This window comes from Aptenodytes patagonicus, chromosome 10, assembly GCF_965638725.1.
Source record: "Aptenodytes patagonicus chromosome 10, bAptPat1.pri.cur, whole genome shotgun sequence".
NCBI lineage: Eukaryota > Metazoa > Chordata > Aves > Sphenisciformes > Spheniscidae > Aptenodytes > Aptenodytes patagonicus.
Window position 1 is genome coordinate 16130104 of NC_134958.1, and position 24389 is coordinate 16154492.

Sequence of the window (24389 nt, forward strand, 5' to 3'; positions counted from 1 at the left end):
CGATGGTTGTGGGATCTGAAATGGAAACCCAGGACAAGACAGTGTTTGTTATTTTCAAAAGAAAGCGAGGAATAAACCATGGTAAAGGCCAGGATGAACTAGTTTCCCTGAGTTAATTTCATTTGTTTCTTCTTGCTTTTAGTTCTCAGAATACTTTTTGTAAGACTTGTGCAAAACAAGTGCTTGGTTCACAAGTGGAACTGAAAAATTTTAAAAAATTTAATTCTCCATGAAATGCTTATTATACGCATGTACATTCTACTGCACAAACACTTATGTCTTGCTTGATTTGGTTAGCAGTTCCCATAAAGCACACAGCAATTCCTTCCTGGAGCTTCAAAGTGAGGAGAGACAGGGTAGTGTGTCTCTGAGATCTTCATACGCTACTTCTTTTCAGCAACCTCTCAATTTCATGCAGACCCTTCTACTGGCTCCTGACATGGTAAATCTGATGCTATGGTAGTATAATTTGTTGTTATTGCAGTGTAACTCTTTTTTATAGGTTAAAAGTCTGCTGCTGCTCATTTGTTTTTTTAAATATATACTGGATATATTTTTTCAGTTAGGAAAGAGTTGACTTTATTCTGCTATGGTTTCCACCCTTCCAAATGAGTAAAAAAAGTTGCATGTCTGTTTGCTACCTTCCCCCCCCTTGAAAAGAAAAAGCAAAGGATTTCCAGATCACTCACTCGTTTTCCCTCCCTTTTCTCTGCTTCGGTCTCCAAGTGGTACTTTCAGCCCTAAATATTTTTCCATGTTTAATTTTGAATAACTGTGTATGTCATATTGAAATGAGTAGGATTGAAGAAGGCATTTTAAGTTAAGCTCATGCTTACGCACATTTCTGCATCAGTCCTGACAAAACAAACCTATAAAGGTTGGAAATTCCAATCCTCTAAACCCTATCTTTCTTAACCTGTCTTTCTGGGTCTTGCCTAGATTTGCAAAGATGCAGATATTTTCTTAAGTCTTCAGTGCATCAGTAGTTAAGATACTGCAGGTGAATCAGGAGTGATGCTTTACCTTTAAAGCAGAAGGATCAATATCTTTGTAAGTCGATCCTTAAAGTTTCTTATATGGGACATTACTGAAAAGTCTGTATCTCTTCTAAAATATTGCTTCACAAAACTATTTAAATTATATTACCTCACTTGATTAAGAAAAGTGGCTAGAGATAAAAACAATCTTAAGAATATTAAAGATAATCCTTTTTTCCTGGTCTTTATTTTCAAGCTACTCAGATGTACGTTTGTCAAAGAATCAGGACGGTTAAAATTATTGTAGCCACCAGGTGGTGCTATTGCACAACATCAGAAAAGCATGCTCGCCAACACACCAAAATTGAGTTAGGAGAAAGATTTTGGATCAGATACTGCTTTAGACTTCCATAGGCTTGGAAATGTTACCTTATCTTTGTCCAAAGGTAGAAAGAAAAAAAAAAAGGGGGGGGCAATAATTAAGATATTCATGCACGCCTATAAGAAAAAAAAAAGTTAATTTTTACATGGGATAGTGATGATTTTATCTCTGTTCCAAAAGTTACCTGGGTGTAAACCCAAGAATATATTTAACATTTCACCTCTCCATTGAAATAATTTTATTTCAGTGGGAATTAGGAGCCTAAATTCTTTACTGGATGTTGGCCTTAGTTCTCATCAAAGACACACACACATTTTTAAGAAAACTGAATAGAAGATGCAATGTTTGCAAATCCTCATGTGACTAAAAGGATTAATAGATACATTAATCTAAATAAAACTTTGTCCTGCTACATTTTTAATCAACAGTACATTTTAAAACATGAAAATATTCATTTTGTTCTTATGTGCTATCTTCCTTGGTACACTAGATTTGTGTTAAATTGTCTGCATACCCTAAACCAAGATAATCTTTGATATACATTGTAAACAAAAGAAAGCTACTGAAATAAAGGTAAAACAAGATTTGAAAATAATATTTCTGAGAGAGACAGAATACATCCTGTCTCCAGAATGTAATCTTTGGATGCCAATCTTAAGAATTTAGACCTTAATTTTGCAGATATTTATGTGTTAGGTTAAACTTCAAATACATCAAAAATGCTTACATTTGCTTAACATTACACATATGCATGTTATTGCAGGATGAGAGACAGAATCGTTAAATTACTCAGAAAGTCTCTGCATTATCTTGCCATGATATACGTTTCTGGTTTCAGCATAGCACATTCTTTAATCTTTTTTAGTGATTAAATCTGTTGCCTACTTAGATTGTAAAGCATTTTTTGGTATGGATCTATATCTGCATAGAGCTTTACAATGCCTAGTACAATGTCCTAATACTGAGGACGTTATTATAAAACAGGTAAGAGCAATAGCTCCTAAGAGCTACATGCATAAAGAGCATAGGAGCCATTTCATTTACTACATTCCCATTTCTGTGATAAATTAATCAATGTTTACATTTGCAGTGATTGAAACAATGCGCCCTTTAAGCTTTCTTCAAATAAATACATTGACAATGCCAACAAATTACTAACTTTACATATTTGTGCAAAATAGAGACTCAGTCTATGCTACTCCCAAAAAACCAGTTTGTTCCTGCAGCATGGGCACAGCCGAATCCTAGCAGCCTGGACTTGACCAAGAGGAGCTACACAGACCACAGCAGAGCAGATAAGAGTTTCAATGGTTTCTGGAACTTTAATGTAGATGCACTTGGTAGCATCTAGAATTTCTGCAGGCTCGTCTTGGAAGAACTTCTTTTGTCATTGCTAGGATTACTTGAATAAGGCTAGTGGGAGCAAGACTGTGTCATTAAGGTGAAGAAAGAAATGTGGATATAGCCAAAAGTTGTCCAAGGAGAAGAATGGGAGGTCAGAAAGTCTCGTGGTGGCTAGATGCAGAAGTGCGTCCAAAATCTTCAATGAAAGTTTGTATGGGTACTAATTATTCACTTAATTACTAGACTATATATTATTTGTTAAATGAATACTGAAACTATCATATGTGTGATCAAACTTTGTGTTGTATGTATTTTTCCCTCAACAGCTTTTAAAGTCAATGGTATCTTCTCTTTATCTCATCTCGCACCTTTGAATATTGTATCTCACTCTTGATTTCTATGTACATAAGTAAGATTAATAATTGTACAGTCTTATATTAAGTAGGAAGAGTATTTGTAAACTTGAGCTAACTAAAATGAAATTAAATTCTATAGAAGACAAGTTACAGTTTAAATCTTCATCTCCTAACTTTTTCCTTACCATGGATTAGCTAACATAAAGTAAAAACAGGTATTTTCCCCTGTTGAAGACATCTGAAAATATTAATCTCTTGTTCTACAATTTTATCTGTCATTTTATACATTTTATTTACCACATCTTATTCTCCTCCAATGTAAATATGGTCTTGAATAGCTACCCTAATGGCTGGGATTATTCAGGCTTTTTTAGAATATTGTTACACACCTCTCCACACTGCGTGCTTGGGTTAGAGATAGAGGGAACCCAGTGCTCTGGGTTGTATCAGCAGTACCCTGTGCGTTTGACAGCTGTATATGGGAGAATAGAGAAATGGGAGAACAAGGGATGACAAATATAAAAGACAGGTGTTACCCCCAAAAAGAAAAAGGAGAGAGAGAGGAAAAAAGAAAGAAGGAAAGAAAGAAAGAAAGAAAAGCCACTGCGAAAAGAGGGGAAAAAAATAAGAAAGGTGGAAAACGAAGGGCCTCCCTTTCTGGTTAGTTGTCTTTCAAGGAAAAAACGAAGGTCATACATTAAAAATTATCTGGTAAGACTGTAGAATTAAATAATCCAAATCCTCCTCTGCAAGTAAATTTACACCACAGTAAATTTAATATTTAAAATAGAACTGTTCCTTGGTGTTCTATGATAGCCAAAGTGGTCTGATTTTTATAAAAGGGTACTTTCTCATGCTCATATAACTCAAAAGTGCTTTGTTAAGTTTGTTAAAATGGTTCAGATACAGTTTTACAGATATAATTTTAGAATCAACTTTGTAAACATTCTGCTTAAGATAAAATGTTTTGAGAAAACAAGTCAGTGAAAATAACGGTAGAGACTAGAAAGACATGAATTTTGAAGATTGTGTTTCTTGAAATAGAAATAGATAAAAATGTCTATTCAATACCTTACTGAATACAGTAATAACAGGGATAATTTTGTTATTTCTTAAGTAACAGACATCTAGTCTTTTATAATAATTTGAGAAAATTTGCAATATATATTGTAAAAGATGAGTCAGAAGCAGTGTTTCAAAGTAAATATATACTGAGAGACTTTTTTGTCCTTTTCACTGTGATTATTGGATCAGATCCTTTCCTGCAAGGAAATCAGGGGACTATAATAAAGTGTCAAAATTCAGTTCAATATGTAGTTGAACAGAAAGAGAGAGAGATGCATCTTGCTAGGAGACAAGCATAGCACTAATAAACCAAGCTTTCAATACAGTCTGACTCAATGCAAAAGGAGAGCTGAATTTAGGGAGTGATATTAAGTACCTGAGGTGTGCTGGAGTAGCTAGCAGCTGGAACTAATCTACAGCACAAGCTGCTAAGGCATTACTGTTTGTTTTTGCTTTAGCTGCATACTCCATTTTGTATTGTATTTCACAACTGCCTGATAATAGGCTGCCTGGACAGAGAGACATTAATCATAGTGTCGAGCCAGTTTTGTAAACAAGGACCAAAGCCTTCATTTAAAGGAAAGGAAAAGTAGGTGGATGAGGGGTGGGAGAGGAAATGGTAGCCTGCACTGAGATGATATTCTGTGTATGACCTAACTCTGTCTTCAGTGCAATTTTAGCTTATTCCTTCAAAAACTTCTTACCTCATTGGACAACCTTGTATTTTTGCAGTATTCCAGCTGGACTATGGTTCTTAGTGAACACAGTCTTAATGTTTGTAGCTTTATTATACCCAGTGCTTCTAAAACTCATGTTCAGAATATGCCAAAGATCTGTAAGAAACTGTTTGACAAAATGTTTGATTTAAACTACAGTTTTCACAAAAATTTAAAGGTTCAAGTTAAACTTTTCCTCAAAGGCTCATAAAGTGTAGGATAGAGCTTTGAGTCAAAATCCAGTCAAAGCTCTCCTGTTCAGTCTGGGATGCTAACAGCCAACATAAGAGTATTAGCAATTGTGCTGGTCCCACCTTTTTCTCTCTTTTTTTTTTTTTAATACAAAAAATAACAAAAAAAGAAAAATGCCTTGGCCTAATTATCATATGAAACAATTTTTCTGAAACTCAGTACAGAACAAGAGACCAATTTTCTAAGCAGTTTGATGCTAAGCATGCCATTCAATTGCTATCTGATAGCAATTGAATTGTCTCCTGAGCTGTTACCTGATAGGTAATACATCATGAAAAAAATTAATTATGGACTATATAATAATGACCAGTAGTCATCATTCAGCCAGCCAGCCTGGTTGTTTTAGCAAGAAGTGAAATCTTTTATGGTTTTTTCTGGTTTGCTTCTAAATGCAATGGAAATGTATTATTGTATAACATCATTGATCAACACCTGTTTTAATTAACCTCTTAGAATAACCTGAAAATTATAGGCGTATACACCTCTTTAATGAAGCATTTTGTTTTCTATTAAGTTCAATTCCTTCACATGTTACAAAACTACAATACGAGGCTGAACAAACTGTGGGCATATTTCTTTACACTTTAATTGTAATAAAATACTGCCATACATACGTGTGTCTGAGTTCAACTGAAAACTTTGCCACATAGCTTATGTAACTCTGAGAAAAAAAAAGTTTCATTACTTTGTTCCTTTTCCATTCCTTTTTTCTCAGTTTTACCTGTTACAGGGGGTGGGGGATAAACTTCATGTGCTTTCTGAAAACTACAGTGAGAGGAGCTAAGCAAACTATATAAATCTTTTACTTAAACAGCTCCAAGATTAGTCATGGCCTCTGGTTATGTGAAAAAATGTATATGAAAAGCAAATGTTGAATGGCAAAAATATGTAAAAGATCAAGATAGCAACTCAAGTTCAGGCTGTTCTGTCCCATGAGCATTTTTCTGACAAGTCAACTTAATACCAAGGGCAGAAAAATCCATACATCTATGACTTTTCTCTCAACAACCATTTTGAGGGAGAATGAATTTAGTACATTATGTAGAGGTGCATTTTTCCACAACAGAAGTCTTTATAGCCCCTGTCACACATAATACTTCCATCCTCTCGGCGAAGGAAAACATTGTTAGATGTCTGCAAACACCTCACTACCTGGCTCCTTAGAACTGTTTATAATTTGTCCAATTTCCACAGTTTACAGTTCTTTCTACTGATTAACCATCAGTATGGTACTTTATCACAAGCTATTGCTGTCAGTCACTATCCATACTCCTCCTGTAGAACAACTCTGTAAGTGGCTTTCATGGCTTATATACTGAATTTTTCCTTCTTATGTTCACTGCCCTGCATTTGTCTGTTCTAGACATGGACCTATCATATTTTGTTGTGTTTTTTTCCCTGTATATTCACTATAACCTTTTTTCTGACAATGCTGCTTGTATTAGGTGGTTCAAATCTTGACAACAAATTTCTGAGGGTGGAAGAAATTAACTGAGGCCCAGTTCTTGTAAGATGCTTATAGTAACTGTATTTTTTTGTATGACACTTGTAAACCACAAGTCCTTAGCACCTAGCTTTCCTTCGTACGTGGGTCAGGGGAGAGAGACATGCTGCTGTATGGCAGCACTTCAGTTCTTACTATATATGTAGAATATTCTGGAAATCTCAAACACCTTGTCATATTTCCAGTCTGGCTGAAGAGATTGTGAAAACCATCCAAAACGCTGAAGGACAGCCTAGGCGTGCCCAGAGGTGCTCGTGATGTTGTTCTCTGAGCAGTACGGGCACGCTGCCCTGTTTGCTCCAGACTGCGCGCCGCGGCCCGACTCCTCACTCCTTCCCTCTTACCTCTACCACACGCTCAAAACCGCGCCTGCCCTGCCCCGTCCTTGTGCTGCCTCAGCTCTTCCCCCGCCGCGGCGGGAGCCTCGCCAGCCGCCTCCGCGCGCCGACGGGCCGCGCTCGCGAGGGAAAACAAACCCGACTGTCAAGTGGCCTCGAGCTGACAGTACCTGGGCCCGGGGTTGGGTTTCTTCTTCAGAGGATTGTTCTAGCCGCCCCCTTTCGTCCTGGCACCGTTTGCCTCAGCCTGAACAAAGGAGGAGTCGGGTGTTTTTTTCCCTCTGTTTGAGGTTTATAGGTGTCTGTCGGGGGGGCTCCAGCCAGAGGAGACCCCGCACGCCCCCTCAGCGAGCCCAACGGCCGCGGGCGGGGCGGCGGCGGGCGGGAAACCGCCGCGCGCGCGAGAGGAAGCCCCTCGCTCACCTGAGGGAGCGCCCCCCGCCTGGCTCCTCCCCGGCAGGGCCCGGGCGCGGCCCCCGCCCCGGCGGCTCCGGCACCCCCTCCCCCGCTGGAGGGGGCGGGCAGTCCGCGCTCAGCTCCGGCGGCGAGCTCGGCTGGCGGGGCGGCGGCGAGAGCGGCACGAAGTTGGCGGGGATCCCCCTCAGAGGGCTCGGGACGGGTGAGGAGAGCGGCGGCTGCCGGTTGCGACGGGAGGTCTGGGAGCCGAGAGGGGGTACCGCGTCGCTCACTTCTCCTTGCTGAGATGGCCGGGGCCGGGCGGGCGCAGGGCTGTGGCGCGACCTGACCGGAACGCGGTGGGCACAGGGAACGTCGCTGCGTGGTGCCGCAGGGGCTGCCGCCCGCGGCTGTGGAAGTGGCTCCCCGCTCTGAGGCTCCCTGGGTCACTGGCTTTCCTCCTCCAACTCGCTCCGTTAAGCACGCTCCTTCCCAAAGGCCAAGGACGCCGAGTCCTCCCGGGCGCGAGGAGAGAACAACACGGCTCTCCCTGCACGACCAGCTGGTAACGCGCGGGGAGGCTGGCGGAGCGCCTGCCGTGCCGGGGCAGGCCTTCCCCCCGAGCGCTCTTCGGGGCTGCGCTGGCGAGCGGCGGCTGTGCCGCCTCCGGGGCGGGCGTGCTAAACGGCGGAGAGGGGAGCGCTGCCACCGGGCCGCGGAGGGGAGAGGGAGTTACCGGGAAAACGGACTCCGATAAGACCTGAGTATTTCTTAGTTTTCTCTCGCGGCTGTAAAGAGTGGGGGCTGTTTTCCCCGACTACGTGTGCCGGCCGCGGCTGCCCCAGAGCGGGGGTTGCAGTGCCGCTGCCGGCCTTTCGTTTCAGGTGAACTCGTACTGCCTGGGCCGGGCGGGGCCGTTGGCCGCTGAGGGGGGCGCTGGGGGCCGGGCGCCCCCCGCGGGCTGGGAGCCCTGGGCGGGCCGGCGGCGAGCCCCCCGCGGGTCGCCAAGACCGCGGTGCGTCGGGGGCGCCGCGGCCGCCTGGCCGCACGCATTCCTCCGGGAATTCCTGGCATTCCTGAGCTGAGGGCACTCTTGACTTCATCATCTCCCTTTTGTTCCACGAATTAGCGTATTTTTGCGAAAGGGTGTGTCCGCATTGTGTGTGTTCTTTTTCATGGGAAAAGCTTAGAATGGCAGGCAGTTCAGCCATTTATTCTTCTTCCCAATTAACTTTGTATCTGCTATAATTTATATCCCTCCCATATGACGACAACTTTAGGGGGAGATCAGTGCTGCGATAAAACTTTTGTGGTGAGTTTGGATTAGCATCTGCAGTTGACAGAAGAATAGTTGTTACAGCTTTTATCTTTCTCCTGTTTTTCTCTTTAGCATGCAAGTGTTTTTCTCTTTAGCATGCAAGTATTTTCAAAAAATCACTGCAATGTAGTTTGAATAATTATCAAAGCAGAAATAGTGGAAATCTATCCTTGAAAGTTGTTTTATTTATCTGAACATCTACACCGTGTTTAACTTGCATGCATTCATATAAAATGAATCCTGTAGATGAATCAGAAACCCCCTAGGATATAATGATTTTTGGTATACCCATATGAATTTGATAGATTCAGTGTCTGATGGTTATTCTGACAGCTGTCACGTGTCTCATAGTTAAGGATCTCTTTACAGAGCTGGTTTTAACAGAACTTTAAAACTTTTATAAAAATATAATTAAAATGGCAAAACCAAACCACTGATTACTTTTTTAAGGTGCTTTGTAAGAACTTGTTTGACTAGCAATTATATTTTCTAGAAATGTCATTGTCATTGAATTGTCTCTTTTTTTTTCTCATGTTAGACCAGAATAAATTCGCTTATGCTCACAATTTGTACTAAGCCAGATGTGGTTACTGCTGCTTAATATAAAAGTATACCAAGTTGCTATAAGCTTTTTTTTTTTCCTTTAGTAATTAGAGTGTTAGTTTGAACTCGGGTCTTTTCTTTTGTGAAAAGATTATAAATGGAAATGAAAACTTTCCATACATTATTGGAATGTACCATTAATAGTGTAGTGAGCAGCATGTTTTACAAAGGAGATGAAGTTTGTCATGTTATGAAAGGCAATTATACTACTTTTTATTGTATGTTAATTCTTTTTGAGACAGTCAGCTATACTTTTTAAACAGAAAACTGTAAAATTAGAAAGTGATATTTCTAATTCTTATTAAAAATTCTCATAGTATATTAAGATAATCTTTCACATAAGATAATTGTTATTAGTAGAAGATTTTTTTCAGTTATATTCAGATATATTTTTAAAAAATTTGATACGAGCTAAACAAAAAAAAATGCAGTGCTTCAAATGAAGTATCTTATAAAAAGACTGATATTTTTACATGAATGTATTTACAATTTAGAGGTGTTTTTGAAACTTATTAATCATTAGAAAAGAATTCCTAGTTGGTTTACATATACCTTGAATTGCAACTGACATTAACTGTTTCTAAATTCCACTTCAGTGCAAATACACACTAGAAGGGATTATTTTAACAAATGTCAGTAATGTTATGACAGTAATGAAAAGGGAGGGCTTATCATTGCTGACTTCTTTGATTACAGAATTTGTGGTAATATTCCAAAGAGCCTGTCTTCTCCATGGCTGTACCACACAACTGTTTTTTTTCCTCATTATCTTAGTTGTGTTTTGCTTTTAAATCTAATAAATGGGATGACTGCTTAGGCTGCATGAATTGCCACAAAGCAAACCAGCTTATTTTAATTTCTGTTAATTGCATTATTAGATCTCACTGTCACTAGTAAAGTGTCTGAGAATGCACTTCGGTTCCCCTGACAGGGTATATATGGCGGATGTGGAATTTAATTCACTGCAAAAATGGTCTGTGGTGTATCCTGTGTAAGGAATTTTACCTCAATAAAAGGATGACAAAGCTGAAAAAAAGAATTGATGACAGTTCCTTCATCTGGTTTACCTTGTGTAATAGGAAGTTAATCTTTCTGGGAGTATTGGTGAAACTGGTTTGTCTAGGCTCTGCAATGTCATCTGAAATGTGTAGGTGAAATGGCGTGACCTCAGACTTGAATTTTTAAATCTTTTGTCATGGAGCAATGTGAGATGAACATATGTGCAAGGAGTTTATACAGCCTGGACCGTAGTGGGCAGGTCATTATTTTAAAATAGCTACTTAAGTATTTTGAGGCCAAATAATTCTGCTGATGTCAGAAATTAAACAAAAGTAGACCAGCACAGTTTCATTCTGCAGCCTGCTGTTTTACCATTTCTGCTTTTTGAAGTCATAGTCATAGTGATGATGATGATGTCATCTTTATCTGGCCTTTTTACTATGTTGATAACCTGAAAATGTGTGTATTAATATCAAGCGTGTGAGCCTGATTACGCAAAACAATGTTCAGCCTGCGGCAGCGTCTACCTGTGTTGATAGAGGGGAATTAGCAAGAATCTGGTCAAGATCACTGATGCTAATAGATTTCTGAGAAATGGCAATGAACGCTAAAATAATGGGCCGTTTTTCCCACTTCTGCACCCTCTCTATGCAACTCTGAACGGCAGCAGAAATGATGGAGCTACCTACTGCCCATGTATTCAGATAAAGCAGGCTTAAGAAATCTGTTTCTTCTTTCTTCTGTCTGCCCCACTTTTCCTTTCTTTTTAGGACGAGGTTACCTTCTACCTGATCAGTTCAGTGATATGATTCAGAGCCGGGCTTTACAAAGAACTACATCTTTACAATATAGATATTAACAACTGTGTCTTGAATGGCCAGGATGAGGTGAAGATGTTAGAATTTTTCCAGTTTTGTTGCTAGGTCTCAACAAACTGCATACTGAGGAAGGTGGTACTGACTTGATGCATCCTCAACTTAGGTTTGTCAGTTTACAGGGTTTTTTAATACGTCTTGAATGCTGTGTTGGTAGGATGTGCAAAACCCCAAAAAAGGTTGGTTTTGTCGTTTCTGTCCTTGGCAAAAGAATGGAGAATCCTCCCACTGAGAATGCTACATTACCAGGTTATTGTGTGAGGGAAGGTACTTCATGTGTTCATGGAGTGTTTATTCCAGGCATGTTTATCTGGAAACATTAACACATTATTTCAGAAGCTGCTTTGGCTTTGACTTTCTGAGTGAGTTAAATCTAAATGGTAATATTTTTCAGTATAGCCAAGTATGAAAATTTAATGTTTAAACCTGAGAAATTAACGTTAGGAATGCATGTGCTAAAGATTTACTAGAGTGGTAGTCATGGAGTCACCACTGTTTGGGATTACAGCTCAGTGTATTTGCTGTGACCTTGTACCATCTTTGCCAACAGAGCTGGCAGCCTCCTTGAAGGAGTTTATCCAAATGTAGGCTTATAACCTTCTGTTTTATGTGAAATAGAGTGGATGACAAAATCCATAGCCAAACATTTTAAGTACATAGTGTAGTTTTTTCATGAATACCTCTAAATTTTTAGCCAAATGAACTCTGTTTTAAATTAAATTGATTCATCTTTTGTATTTCTGAGATGCATTAACCAGACTGACACTATCAGATTTAAAATTAATATTCTATAATAACCTTTTCACATTCTACTTGATTTTGGTAAAGACAGAGAGCAATGAGGAATAAAGGTGATTGGAGAAACGTCTCAGAAAGCACTTTGACTTAAAAAAAAATCGTTAGGGAGATTAGTAAGACTGGAAGATGCCTCAATTATTACCGCAACTGCCCTTTTCTGTGAGGGTCCCCAGGCATGCTAGGAGTCATTACCATTCAAATAGCTGCATGACTTTCAGCAGTCTGAGCATGACAAGAGTTTGATTCTAGGCATTTGCAGAAGTTCATAATTCTTTAGTTATATGTACATTACACACACCATTTTAATGTAGCTAAAATGTCAATGTGGAAACTATATAAATACACTATGAAAAGGAGACTTATTGGCTAGGCTGCCCATGCTTACACATTCATGTACATATGTGCCTATGTATTTCTGTGTATGTGTATACATAAACTCTCACAGACACTTGCAGAAGCCTTATAAGTAATTACCAGCCATTAGGAATGTTTCAACCCTATTTTAAATTCTATTGAAAGATATCTCTAAGAGTTGTTGAAGTTTATTAGAATGGAAGATGTATTTTATGTACATAAAAACACTCAAAAGTGGGTGATGATTTGTGATCTATTTCAACATAAAGCATAACACAGAAGTGGTGGGTAAAATTTGAGCTTTTATATAGAGATGGGGGAATGTTTTCAGTAGTGTGAATCAAGCTCAGAATATTTTGTTAGGCCGTGTTGAAACTGGAAATGGGTTGGGGTATGCCTTCATACACTACATACAACCATTAGCTGTTGTATGCAGGGAGCAAATGTTCAGCAGTAGCAGCCTTTATTTACAAGAGCAATTGGCATGTAATGTTACATTATAATTCCACAAACACTTCAAGCCTCATAAAGAAGCAGCCCTACCTCTCTCATATCCCCCCAGTAATTACACTATTCCAGCGTGAAGGTAAGAAGAGTGGCGGCTTGTGGGAGCTGGTTAAACCTGTGCTCAGTGTACAAGCAGCGTCCACACCAGGCAGCTTTGGCTGCATAGGCTTCGTAAGCCCTTCTAGGTGATGCATCTCCTGGTGGAGCAGTCCAGCACACTATGGAGCTCCTTTCCTCTGTGGAGTTATCTAGCCTCCCTCTTCTCTACTCAGCTTATGTCTCAGACTGAGTGTGATGATATCATCTTCTTGTCTCCTGCTGGCTGGGCTCAGGGCCCGCAGCTCTGACTGCCTATTTAAATTTTAAAATGCATGTTTGAGTTAGTTGAAAGAAGCTAGATGGGTGTGAAGCCAAGTGTGAAAAGAATACAATGTAATTAAGGCAAAGTTTAACAATAGAAAAATGGGAGCCATAACCAGCTTGAATACGCATGAAGCTGTGGCCTTATGTTGGCTGTGTAAATATGACTCCTAAAGTCTGTTTTACATGTAGTTTTTGTACTTAAATACTTGCATCTCCATAGAGATTAACCCGTTTCTGTGTCTTCATATAGGTGAGACCTTGGTCTCTGCATGCAGTTGTCCTCATATAGCTCATCCTTAATTTTATTTAGGAATAAGTTATACATATATAATCAAGGTTATGCTGGTTGCATCTTTTGTGTCGCTGTAACTGTAATTTCTGTAGACAAGATTGTATTTTTTGGGGTGGGAATACTGAGAAGAAGGCCCAGTGATATATCACATCTAAAGCCAAGGAATAATTTTTGGAGTGGGGGAGCCTTTTTATTTATTTATTTTAGATAATACTATAAATAATTTTGTGTTCTTGAAGCACTGGCAAAACTTTTTAACAAAGGTTGCCCTAACTCTGTTTCCATTTCTTTGAGAAGGGCTTTCTAAGAGACTATTTTAACAAATTTGAGATTTTTGCCTGATCCTCTAAAAATATGAACAGGATACTCTCTTCTATTTAAACAATAATGATATCATTAGGATGTATTAAGATAATTTCCTTTGGAACAAAATACAAAGTTTCTAACACTGACAATTGGAGGAAAATGTAGTGAAACAACATAGAATCTCTTGTGGAGTGAGTGTAATAATATCAGATGTTTGGATACAAACCAGCTATTGTATTTGAAATCACAAACTGCTTTTAGAAACTGTAAGTATCCTTGTGTCACTCAGCTGTTGTTTCTGTCAATACTTATCAGATATGAACATTTAGAATTTGATAAAATAGAAGAGAGTGTATAAAATAAAATTTCCTTTTGGTGACTTCATTACCTTTTTTTTTTAACCTTCTCCTTTGCAATTTTGTCATAAAAATGAGGAAAAATTGAGTGAGGTCATATCACGTGTATATAATTAACCCTGAGATAAGTATTTATAAGGTTTTCTTGTTTGCTTGCCTTTTGTATTTGAAGTTTATAAATATTAATTGTACTGCAATGGTGTCAGGATACTTAAAGTGCAAGTAGATAACCTCAGTAGATCGGATTCTGTGTTAGTGGCAAAAAAGAGCTTGTACAGCTGTATATGAGCCTGTGTGGGAGATGAAACAGTATAGCGGTATAAGTACACTTATGCAGGTATTCATGTCTACATAAAGCTTGTACCAATGTAACTATCAATAAACAAATGTAACTCTCCATCTTCCTCCAGTGACTTAACTAGTACCACAGTATACAGGACCTGGGATTAGTCGAGATGGATGACATGAATTAGTTTCTTGGAACTGTATTTCAGATACAGATTGATTTCTGTTTTAGTATACTTTTAATGTGCTTTTTGTCTCTGATTCCCTTTTGTTTATGATTTGGGAGAATCTGGAAAACTAATTAGTTAATAAAGAAAAAGAGAGCTTTTTAATAATGATACAAAATATATATTGCAGTGGTAATAGTTTAGAATATTACATGAGAAATTTTGGGTTTTCTTAATATTTTTATCATTAACAAAAATTAAGGCTTTAATTTCCACTCAGTAAGCAAAGTTAGTAGGTCATGCCATATTTTCTCTGGGGATAAATCCTGTAAAATTATGACTATATGAATTCATACATAGCAGGTTAAGAAAATGGGGTATATAGTATGTCCTTGTCTTCAATCAAACTTTGACAATTTATGAAACCTGAGGATCTGCCAAAATGTCTTCTTGTTGACTTACAGCCATTGAAGCAGATTTTCCTTTTGAAACAAAACAAAACAAAAAAACAATCCAAAAAAAACCCCCAACAAAACCTGCTAGTTGTTACACAGCTCAAGCATTTGGCTGATCTGTCACATACTTTCATAGGACTGACAAGATGTTTTACATTTGAGACATTGAGACTTCCTCACACACAACGTTTTTCAGCCAGAGGGAGTATGAACCAAGCTGTAAGCAAGCAAACAGTATCTTTTGCTCTAACTGCTGTTAATAGTTCTTTCTACTGACAGTCTATTAAATACAGTTTTCTTCCTGTCCTTGAAGGGGTGGCTATTAATATTTTGTTGGCTGAGCATCTGAATAAGATTGTTTAATATTTGGGCAGAACTGAAACTGAAATCTTCATCTCTAAGGCAGCAAATCCAAGACTCATTCACTTTGCTATACTGCGTTTCAGGAGAAATTAATAAAATAATATGTGTAAGCCTAAGCATGGCTGTTTGCTTCCACTAACAGCTATGGAAGAAAAGTGTTATTTGGAATTTTCATCCTGCAGTAAATTCTAACTTGTCATCCCTAGGCTGCCATCTGAAATCAGAACAGAGAATTATATTTTTCACAGAACAGAAATGGAAGTAATTGATTCAGAAATGTCGTAATACTTACTACTAAAATGTATTACTCTGGCACGCTTCCTTCTGTCCCTGGACTTCTCTATGGGTCGGTGTTCCTGGCTGGACTTAATTTTTCATTATGCACCCAAAGCTATATGACTACCATATTTAATCACAACTTGGTCAAAGGAAAAAAAAATAATGTTGCATTTATGGAAGGCACAGACCTACATGGCTCCTGGTGTGGAGGCTGGAATTATTGCTTTCAAAGGGAGGCTTGAGTGACCCACTTGCAGTGTGGGTGTGTGGTCCTCCAGCATTTACTTCTTTGCATGGGCACCATGCACACCTTGGACTGGCAATGGGTATGAATTTCATTGCAGGTAACAATGCAATGTTGGGTTGCAGTCCTGGGACCATAATGGAATGCAGCAGGTCAAAACCTGGTCCTTTTCTCTTTGCACTGGACCAGTTAGTAATATAGATGCATGTAGGGACTATATGAGGAGGACTGCATCTAAGGTGGTGTATGGGATCTAGTACTAAGTTTAGGAATAGCTTGTGCAGTTCATTTAAATGTAGTATTTTTTTGAAGAATATAAATTGCTAGCTTACTTTTTATGAAATATGTGAGATTAATTCTGCCTATAATAATAGGTCAGCACTGTCTTGGAGGCTGAAGAGATACCTTGATTTGGTCTTGTGTCTGTGTGATACCAAGCGTAAGTCTTTGTGGTGTAACACTGGTATATGGAGATCTGAATAATACATGCCATATGGCTTAGGTTCCCAGCAACTCATGATTTTTTTCAAGCACAGAATTTTTCACAGTCTCTTTCATTCCAACAGGTAGGAAGAAGAGGTGGGACATGAAGCTTTTGGGCTGCTTTTGAAGGCAGTGAGTATCAGTGGTCTGTTTTCCAGTTCTTCATTTATAGAAATTTTAGGCAGGTCTTTGATGATCAGAAAAGCTGACCAATAATAAAATAAATCTCTCTTAGGGATTTTTTTTCCCCACTGCTGCCTGCAGAAAGCCTGCATATACTGAATTATGACATGATATATTGTAGAAAATCCTCTGTATAGGCCTTTTGAAAGTCTTTAATTTTGACCCCTAGACGGGGAGTGGCAGTTTACAGACAGTACAGGGACAAGAAGAAATTGCTGTGGAAGTTTTATTGTGTTCCGTAACTATCATAACTTTCTTTCTAATAATTGTGAGGAGTGACTGCCAGATATGATACAAATATATATTTTTTTTTTGTCTAAATAAAATTATCTCAAGTAGGAAAAAAAATCTTAAATGGGGATAAGGAATCTACTGGAAAGATGGCAAACTTGTTGTTTCAGATGTCTTTCTGTTGCTGGATATTGTTACTTTGTTCTTAAATGAGTTTCACTGTCCCTTTTTACAGTCCCATATCTAGAACTTTAAAATTTCACTTTTCTCCCTTCTGCTGTCCTGTAAGCAGTAGATCAGGTAAACTCAGCTGCCACAGAGCTATCTTCCATATAGACTAAAAGGGCCAGCAACCCAGGCCCGTTTTCCTTTTGCAGAAGCCTCAGATTGTAGGTAGGGTTGGCAGTGATGAAGTTTCCCCTCATGTTTACAAGGCAAGTTTGTGAGATTGTGTTCCACCAAGTGTAAAAGCATTACAGTTTTGGTCTTTCCATGAATTATCCTGTCTGCTTCCTTTTCTTTACCCTCACAGTGTGTAAGTTTTCCTTCCTCTTCTCTCCTAAAGTTATTTCCTGTCCTTTTTCCATAGCGCTGTCATTTATTATTGACCTAACACCCATTTTGTCTTCACGTGATATTGCTGGTACTTTCTGAATAGTCAGCTGCACAGAGAAACCATTATTTAGCTTGGAGAGCAAGCTCAATGTTATGTAAAGCTGGAGGACAAATTTTATAGTTCCTTCCTGGCATTTTTCTGTGTGTGTGTGAAAAATCTGGAGTAAACATCCATGAACTGTTACATCCCTCTTTTTAAAAAAAGGCACTGATTGAATAATATGGGCAGTGACTTTTTTTTGTGGTAAAAAAATTTGGAAATAACTTCCATGGAACCAAATGTAATTTGATAAGTTAGCCTTTAATAACTTGAAATTTTCAGAATTCTAAAAGTTCACTCCTCCGAAGGGAAGATAGTGTGGTATGCCCTAATCTTCCTTTAATGAAAAATCTTCAGCTGATTCAGTCTTAGGAGTCTCAGGATTATGATACTGGATATGAGGGAGTTCCTGGTTTTTTATCATCAAGAGAGCCAGGGAGGAGTCCTAGCGCCATAGGAAAAGTGGAAAAGTCAGATCCTTTTTATTCTTCCATATTCCTTCACTAGATGTATGCAAAAGGAGCATACACATAATGTAAGGCAATACCTGTGAATGATCTGTGGCTCTTTAAGGAGGCCAGGGAACATACCCGCTGGTGGGATAGTGTGTCCCCCCACATGCCAGTCAACAGCTCTGCCTGTATTATATATCCCAGGAGCCCTGTCTGTCCAGTGCAGCTAGTTGGCTCGCATGCTGGAAGGAGAAAGTGTTAGAGGCATGCTTAGTAATGAGGGTGTATGGGCAGGATACAGAAGAGCAAGCTTCATATGCGGAGCGTGGCATTTAACAGGATTGGAAAGGCTTTTTTTTTTTTTTTTAATAAATCTGTCTTGTAGATTAGGCTAAAGAAGAACTGAGGTGGACGAGTGGACACAATTCCACGCCTTTGTGATGCTGTAATGTTAGGAAGGCTGCAGAGCCGCTGAAGGGAACAGCCATGTCTGGCACAGGAGTATGTTTCTCAAAGGCACTCTTTTCTGCTCATGTTGGCAGGGAGAGCAGTCGGGGTTCCAAATTACAGGGGTTTTCTTTTTTGTAAGGCGGGTCTCAAATAGCTCCTGGTAGCTATCTTTAAAATAGCTGTGAAAGGAAATGTTTTGGAAGCATTTTAAAAAAAATGTTTTTGATCTGTTAAACCTTCAGTATTCCTCTCCTGTGGTTCTTTGTAAAGTATCCTATCACCACTGAAGAAGAAACTGCTACAGAAGAACATGCAGAGTATTGGATTTTCAGACATGAGAACCTCTGCTGACAAGTTCTCTTTATAAACAAAAATGTCATAGTTTCTATTTTTGGCAAAAACAAGTTGTTCAAAAAAATGAAACCACTTCCGAATAATGATAAAATATGGGACTTTCATACCCACTGGAGGCCAGTATTTAAAATGAGTGTTTAAACACCTTTATGAAGGCTGTCGTGGTTTAACCTCAGCTGGCAACTGAGCACCACACAGACGCTCGCTCACCCTCCCCCCCCGCCGGTGGAGTGTGGGAGAGAATCGGAAGAGTAAAAGTGAGAAAACTTGTGGGTTGAGTTTAGAACAGTTTAATAATTGAAATAAAGTAAAATAATAAAAGAATATACAAAGCAAGTGATGCACGATGTGATTGCTCACCATCCGCCAACCGATGCCCAGCCAGTCCCTGAGCAGCGGCCCCCCGGACAGCTTATTTTAAAAAGAAATCCCAAAACTGAAAGACCTGAACAGCTTTGAGTCCCAATTTTGTTTGTTCACAGAAGTTTTTAAAGGTTTCTGTCCCTGAAAATGGAGTTAAAACACAAATTCAGTTTGGAATTTTTTGATTGCCTCAAGCAGTCCAAGGCCATGTTGCTGCCAAAATAGGTGATCCCATCATTCCCTGGTGCCTTACTTGCTGATCTGATAGAAGACTGCTCTTTTTTTTTTTTTTCTGGATCCGTAAAGCTGTGTAGCTGTGCGGCTGCATGGTTGCTGGCTCACAAAAGGAGCAGGGAGGATTGTACAGGCTGAGATAATGGGGTGCTAGAACTGTTGCTTTTAGGGATAGTGTGTCATGGCGTACATTTTTTAAGTCAGTTGGTAACATACAACATTGAAGTGAAGTAAGCATCTTTCAAACCAACATGTTCAGAACTTTTTAAAGAACACGATGCTGTAGCCTGATGAAACTGGATGTGACCACACAGGGACTACACAAGGTTTTCATGGGGTTTCAGAGCGAGGAAGGGCCTACGTAGATACAAAGGCTTAGGCCTGCAGGCTCAGGCTGAGTCTATGGTAAACTCATTAAGTCAGTTTCTTTCAGCTCTTGACAGTTTTCAAGGAGCTATTTGATTGAAACTTACTCTTTTGCTGGAATTTCAAATAAAATAACTTATCTGGGGCATACAGTGAATATACTCCAATGATATCTGTAAAACTTAATGTGTTACCTGGTGGAGTGAATTTGCTTTGTGCCTGACTGTGTTTTCTGGATCTTTAATTCTGTGTTCTTTTGGACTTGCTCTAGATTATGGCTGGATTTACTGAACTTATTGATCGGTAAATCCAGCTGTTTAAGTTTGTATGGTGTAACTGTAGAAAATCAGGCTCTTTCTTTTCTGGACTGTTTGCAAGTTTTTAGATGAAACTTTGCTGCTCAATAAAATTTGGCTTGGTATGAACGGCAGATGAAGTTACCAATCAGAAGATGTCAATATACTCTCATTGTTCTAAACTGCAGCTGAACTTTTAATCTCTGAAAGATGTTGATGGTTGTATGTCCTTGACTATATTATCTGTTGTTTTAGCAAGTAGAATATTTTCAAAAGAAAATAATTTATTGAAGTAGTTGTTTTTTATGTCCTGATTAATTTGTATATGCTGTTGTGATAATATGTGCTTCACAAATAGAAGATAAGAACTGATTTTATAAAATAATAGAATGACAGTCTTCTACCTAGTTAAGAATTTATGCAGAATCATTGCTTCTGTTTTCTGAAAACTGTATTTTTAAACTCCTCTGAGACAGCAAATAAAATTACTAGCAAGACTATATTATTTAAAATTAAAAGTATTAATTTGGCGGAAAACCCGGAATTAGAATTTATATCACCCTCTATTTAAAACAAAAAGCTTCTGTTTTTTTATAAGTAACTACAAGGAAACAGCAAGCAGCCCCACAAACAGGGAAAATCTCTTCCTAACTACTGTTAAATATCTAACCTCTTTTCGTAAGCTTAAGAGTAAACAAACTGTTCTGTCATAACATTTGAGGGCTTCAGCAGACTTAAAGAAGATTAAAACTGGACAGTTGTAGCTGTCAGTGCCCCCAGCTGTCAGCTCCTCCACTGTATCAGATGTCAGAATTTCAATCGTTAATAGTATGGAACACAAGGCTGATTGCATTTACCTGAGTATGCCAGTCTGCAGATTTTTTTGGCTGAGGTGTATACTCAGCCATCAGAGTGTTCAGATGTTCTAATTTTTGACATGGTGACGTCCATCAGAGGAGTGGGGCAGACAGATGGGAGAGGAACGGCTTCAGTCCTCTCATCTTAATCTATTACTGTAAGCCTGCCAAAGCCTGAGATGCTGACTGTACGATGTGTATGTGTAGAAATATGACTGTAACTGTAATTAAACAATTAACATCATTAGAAGTTTTAGGTTTTCATCAGAAAGGCTGTGGTTTAATTTAAAAATGTTTACAATATTCAGTGTTTTCATGTATTGTAAAATAACTTTTTGATATTAAGTAGTTCATGGGAGTATTATCCACTGTGGCTTGACATCCTATAAAATAGAAACTGTAAGTAAAGCCTTCAAATATTTGAATGGTAGGGCCAGCTGTCTTATTTTCTTGTGGATGTAATGGGGGTTTATATATATAATTTTTTTTTCCCCACAGTTCCATAAAGAGAATATGTTTTATTTAAAAAATTGTTGTTTTAGCGCTTTGATTTCTACAAGGTTTTATCCTTTTGTATAGTAAAATTAAGTGTTTTATTAGTATAATGCACATGAAGAAGACAAATACACTTATTTCTTTATAGTTTTAGAGACAAATTAAATATATTAATGGTTAATTTAAGGTAGATTATTAACCTAAATATTGTTTCCACTATACACTAGGGGGGGTTGGTGGTTTTTTTCCCCCTCCTGGTTATTTAATAGTTTTAGCAATTTTGCAACATGTTTGAAAGTGCAGCTTTTGCAGTCACCCTAAATTTGACATATTGTAATTTGTTGCTTATCTATTCTTTATGCTGATTGATTTGAATACTTTTTTTTTTAAGTTTTAGGTTTATTTTTATTGATCCCTTTTTCTTGTGTTTGTTAATTGTTACCACTATTGGCAAATTCAGATAAACCTTACTGTTTTTATAGGTCTGCTAATACATACAGCTTTAAAGTATAGTGTAAACTTTCATATACTAAGTAATTTGTCTAAACTTATTGGCAGCATTTCTAATCTTGCTAGAATTGCTAAGTGGAGAGCCTTTTTAAAGTCGTTCACGTATTCATCTACTGCAGATGTATGCTACCAACTATGTATAAATCATGGGGGTTTTTTCACTTACATGGTCACATGCAAATATGCCATGAGTGATTTTAACTTACTAGAGTAGTATCAGCACACTGTATTCTGCAAACTAGATTTTTTTAAATAAACTTAGTTATGAATCATTTGTATTTTCTGAAAACATTAATTGAGACACTTTAAACGCTTGCTCTTTAGAAGATACAGAATTATGTTGCTTTTTTCACATGCTGTTTGAAGTCTCTTTTGTTAGTAATTTTCAGTTACAAAATCATGTCTTGTTAACACTTTTTCCCCAGAAAATCATGCAGATTTCATTTAGAAGTCTGAGAAACTTTATTTCATAATTTTTATTTTGCTAAAACTTGAAATGATTTAAATTTTTATTATTTCATTACATACCCATAGTAGTAACTTGAGGTCAACATCATGTAACATAACAGTAATATAAAAATGGAAACCATAAAAGCTTCAAAATGCTTACTTTATTTGAAAACAACTTTTGAACTTTTAAAAATACTTCCTTTTTGTTGCCTTGAGCAAACAAAGAACAATTTTGAGACGTTGATGAATGTAGCTGGACCCACTTGACAGTTTAAAGAATAGAGTGGAGAGCCTGGTTTCTTTCCCACCTCCAGCAATCATTCATTAGATTAGTGTGGTCTGGTTCCTTTACAGTGTATATTCTAAGTTACAACTCTGTTCAGTGCTCTCTCTTTTTCCTCCATTGCTTTCTTGGCCACCATCAGCGCAGCTCAGAAGCTGATTTCAGTGCCCTGTTCAAAAACCCACTAAATCAGTGGAGATCTCTTCATTGACTCTGGGTGATTAGAATCAGTTTCTGCTATTTTTACTTTATCATTTTTGTCTCAGCTTATACATTGAAACAGTGTAATTAATGTGAGGTGTTACGAGTATTCAGAAAAGAAGGTAAAAAATACATGGAGAAATACATGGAATGGAGGCCCAAGATAATGAATTGTATTGGTCCTTGCTGTTTTCTTCCGTTGTTCTTGCTCCTTCATTTTTCCACTTCCCTTAGCCTTCTCTGGCTCATCTTTGCTTTTCCCTTGTTCTGTTTCTCTTCCTGCTCCAGGAAGTCTTAAATGGAGATCAAATTCATAGTGTCTATTTACTCCCCTTTCCTAAGTGAATTTAACCCCTGAATTAATTTTGGTGAATTTAACTAGTTCACCAAATCTTTCAATATCTAAGGAATACTTTGACAGTGAGACTGCTTTTTTTCTTCATTAAAATAATAACTTGATATCTAGCATTGTATTTAGAGAAACATATGCTGATTTCTTCAGACAAGTAAGCCTACTGCCGAGGAGGAGCTGGAGTTATTTTTAGGGAGAGGAAGAGGTTTTTGAGGTGAGCTGTCCTGCTAGAAGGAAGAATTGGGTGGAAACTAGCATACTATGAATATTGAGCCAAACTTCTTAATTCAGTGTCAGGAAAAAAAGATAATTCTGCTGTTGATTAGAATATCTGAAGGGAGATGGTTCATGCTGAGATACACAGGAGAGTGAAACTGGCTGCAGAGGTTTGTTTTTCCATGAGATACCCTGTTGTTTTGGTTTCCCCTTGATTCACCATCATTTAGTCATCTTGGTTTTGTCAGGCTTCAGTGATTACTCAACTCTCCTGCTCAGTTCAAAAGTTTATTCCCTCCAGGTTTTGCAACAATCTGACAGTCTTGTGTTCCATTCTTTTATAGACACAGCTCTTACTGTCACTGCATTGCCTCTGCCACTAGACAGTTGGCTAATAATATGCAACAGATATTAAAGTAAAACTACCCACAAAACCAGCTCTTACAGAAAGAAAGAATGGTAGGGTTTAATTTACTGTTTTCTAGAACTGAAACAGTTTTGGCACATTTAGGCTGGAGTTAGCATTCCTATTGCTTCTGAAAAAGGTACTATCAGCCTTGGAAATACTAGCAGTGTTTTTCCATTTCTGTTGCTCAGCAAAGTATATTAAAATAACAACTGGAGTTTTCTTGAACAAGCCCACAATCGGAGGATTGTTAAATTAATCTGTAGGGAAGTTTATTCTTATGGATGACAATGAGATAATAAATGAAAAAGTTTGTTTTCAGATGTCTTTAGAAACAAATATTGAAAACCAGGTACATAAAAGCGCAACTCAAAGGCATGAGGATATTGACCTTCTTTGCAGTGCTTTAGTTACCTAAAACTCATAACCTAAAGCTGTCTGATTGTATTTTGCTCTCCTGGGCTTAGGTTTAAATGTTAATATGGCTGGTACTAACTGCTGGCTATAAAATGATCATTGATTTGTGAAGGGTACAGTCTTTCAATAAATATAGTGGAGATACCCAACATAAAAGCTGCTTTGACTTCAAAAAATTGTACTAGAATTGCTTATATTTGAAGTCATTTGATTCCAAAGCAACTAGCACCAACTCTATGTA

General features: G+C 38.2%; 1 protein-coding gene and 1 long non-coding RNA gene across 9 annotated transcripts in view; one reads left to right on the forward strand and one right to left on the reverse strand.

Annotated features, from left to right (window-relative positions):
• LOC143165037 (uncharacterized) overlaps window positions 1–7326 on the reverse strand; it is a 70129-nt gene extending 62803 nt beyond the window's left edge. For all 4 annotated transcript variants that reach the window (XR_012996193.1, XR_012996192.1, XR_012996191.1 and 1 more), the window contains exon 1: window positions 7105–7326. This is a non-coding gene — a long non-coding RNA (uncharacterized LOC143165037). The remainder of the gene's footprint in view (window positions 1–7104) is intronic.
• A 143-nt stretch (window positions 7327–7469) lies between these two features.
• CGNL1 (cingulin like 1) overlaps window positions 7470–24389 on the forward strand; it is a 71497-nt gene continuing 54577 nt past the window's right edge. For 3 of the 5 annotated variants that reach the window (XM_076348266.1, XM_076348269.1, XM_076348268.1), the window contains exon 1: window positions 7471–7553. The gene's annotated coding sequence lies outside the window, so the exon portion shown is untranslated. Of the gene's footprint in view, window positions 7554–16460; window positions 16510–24389 lie in introns of all 5 variants that reach the window. The other 2 variants (XM_076348267.1, XM_076348270.1) reach the window with 2 other exon arrangements.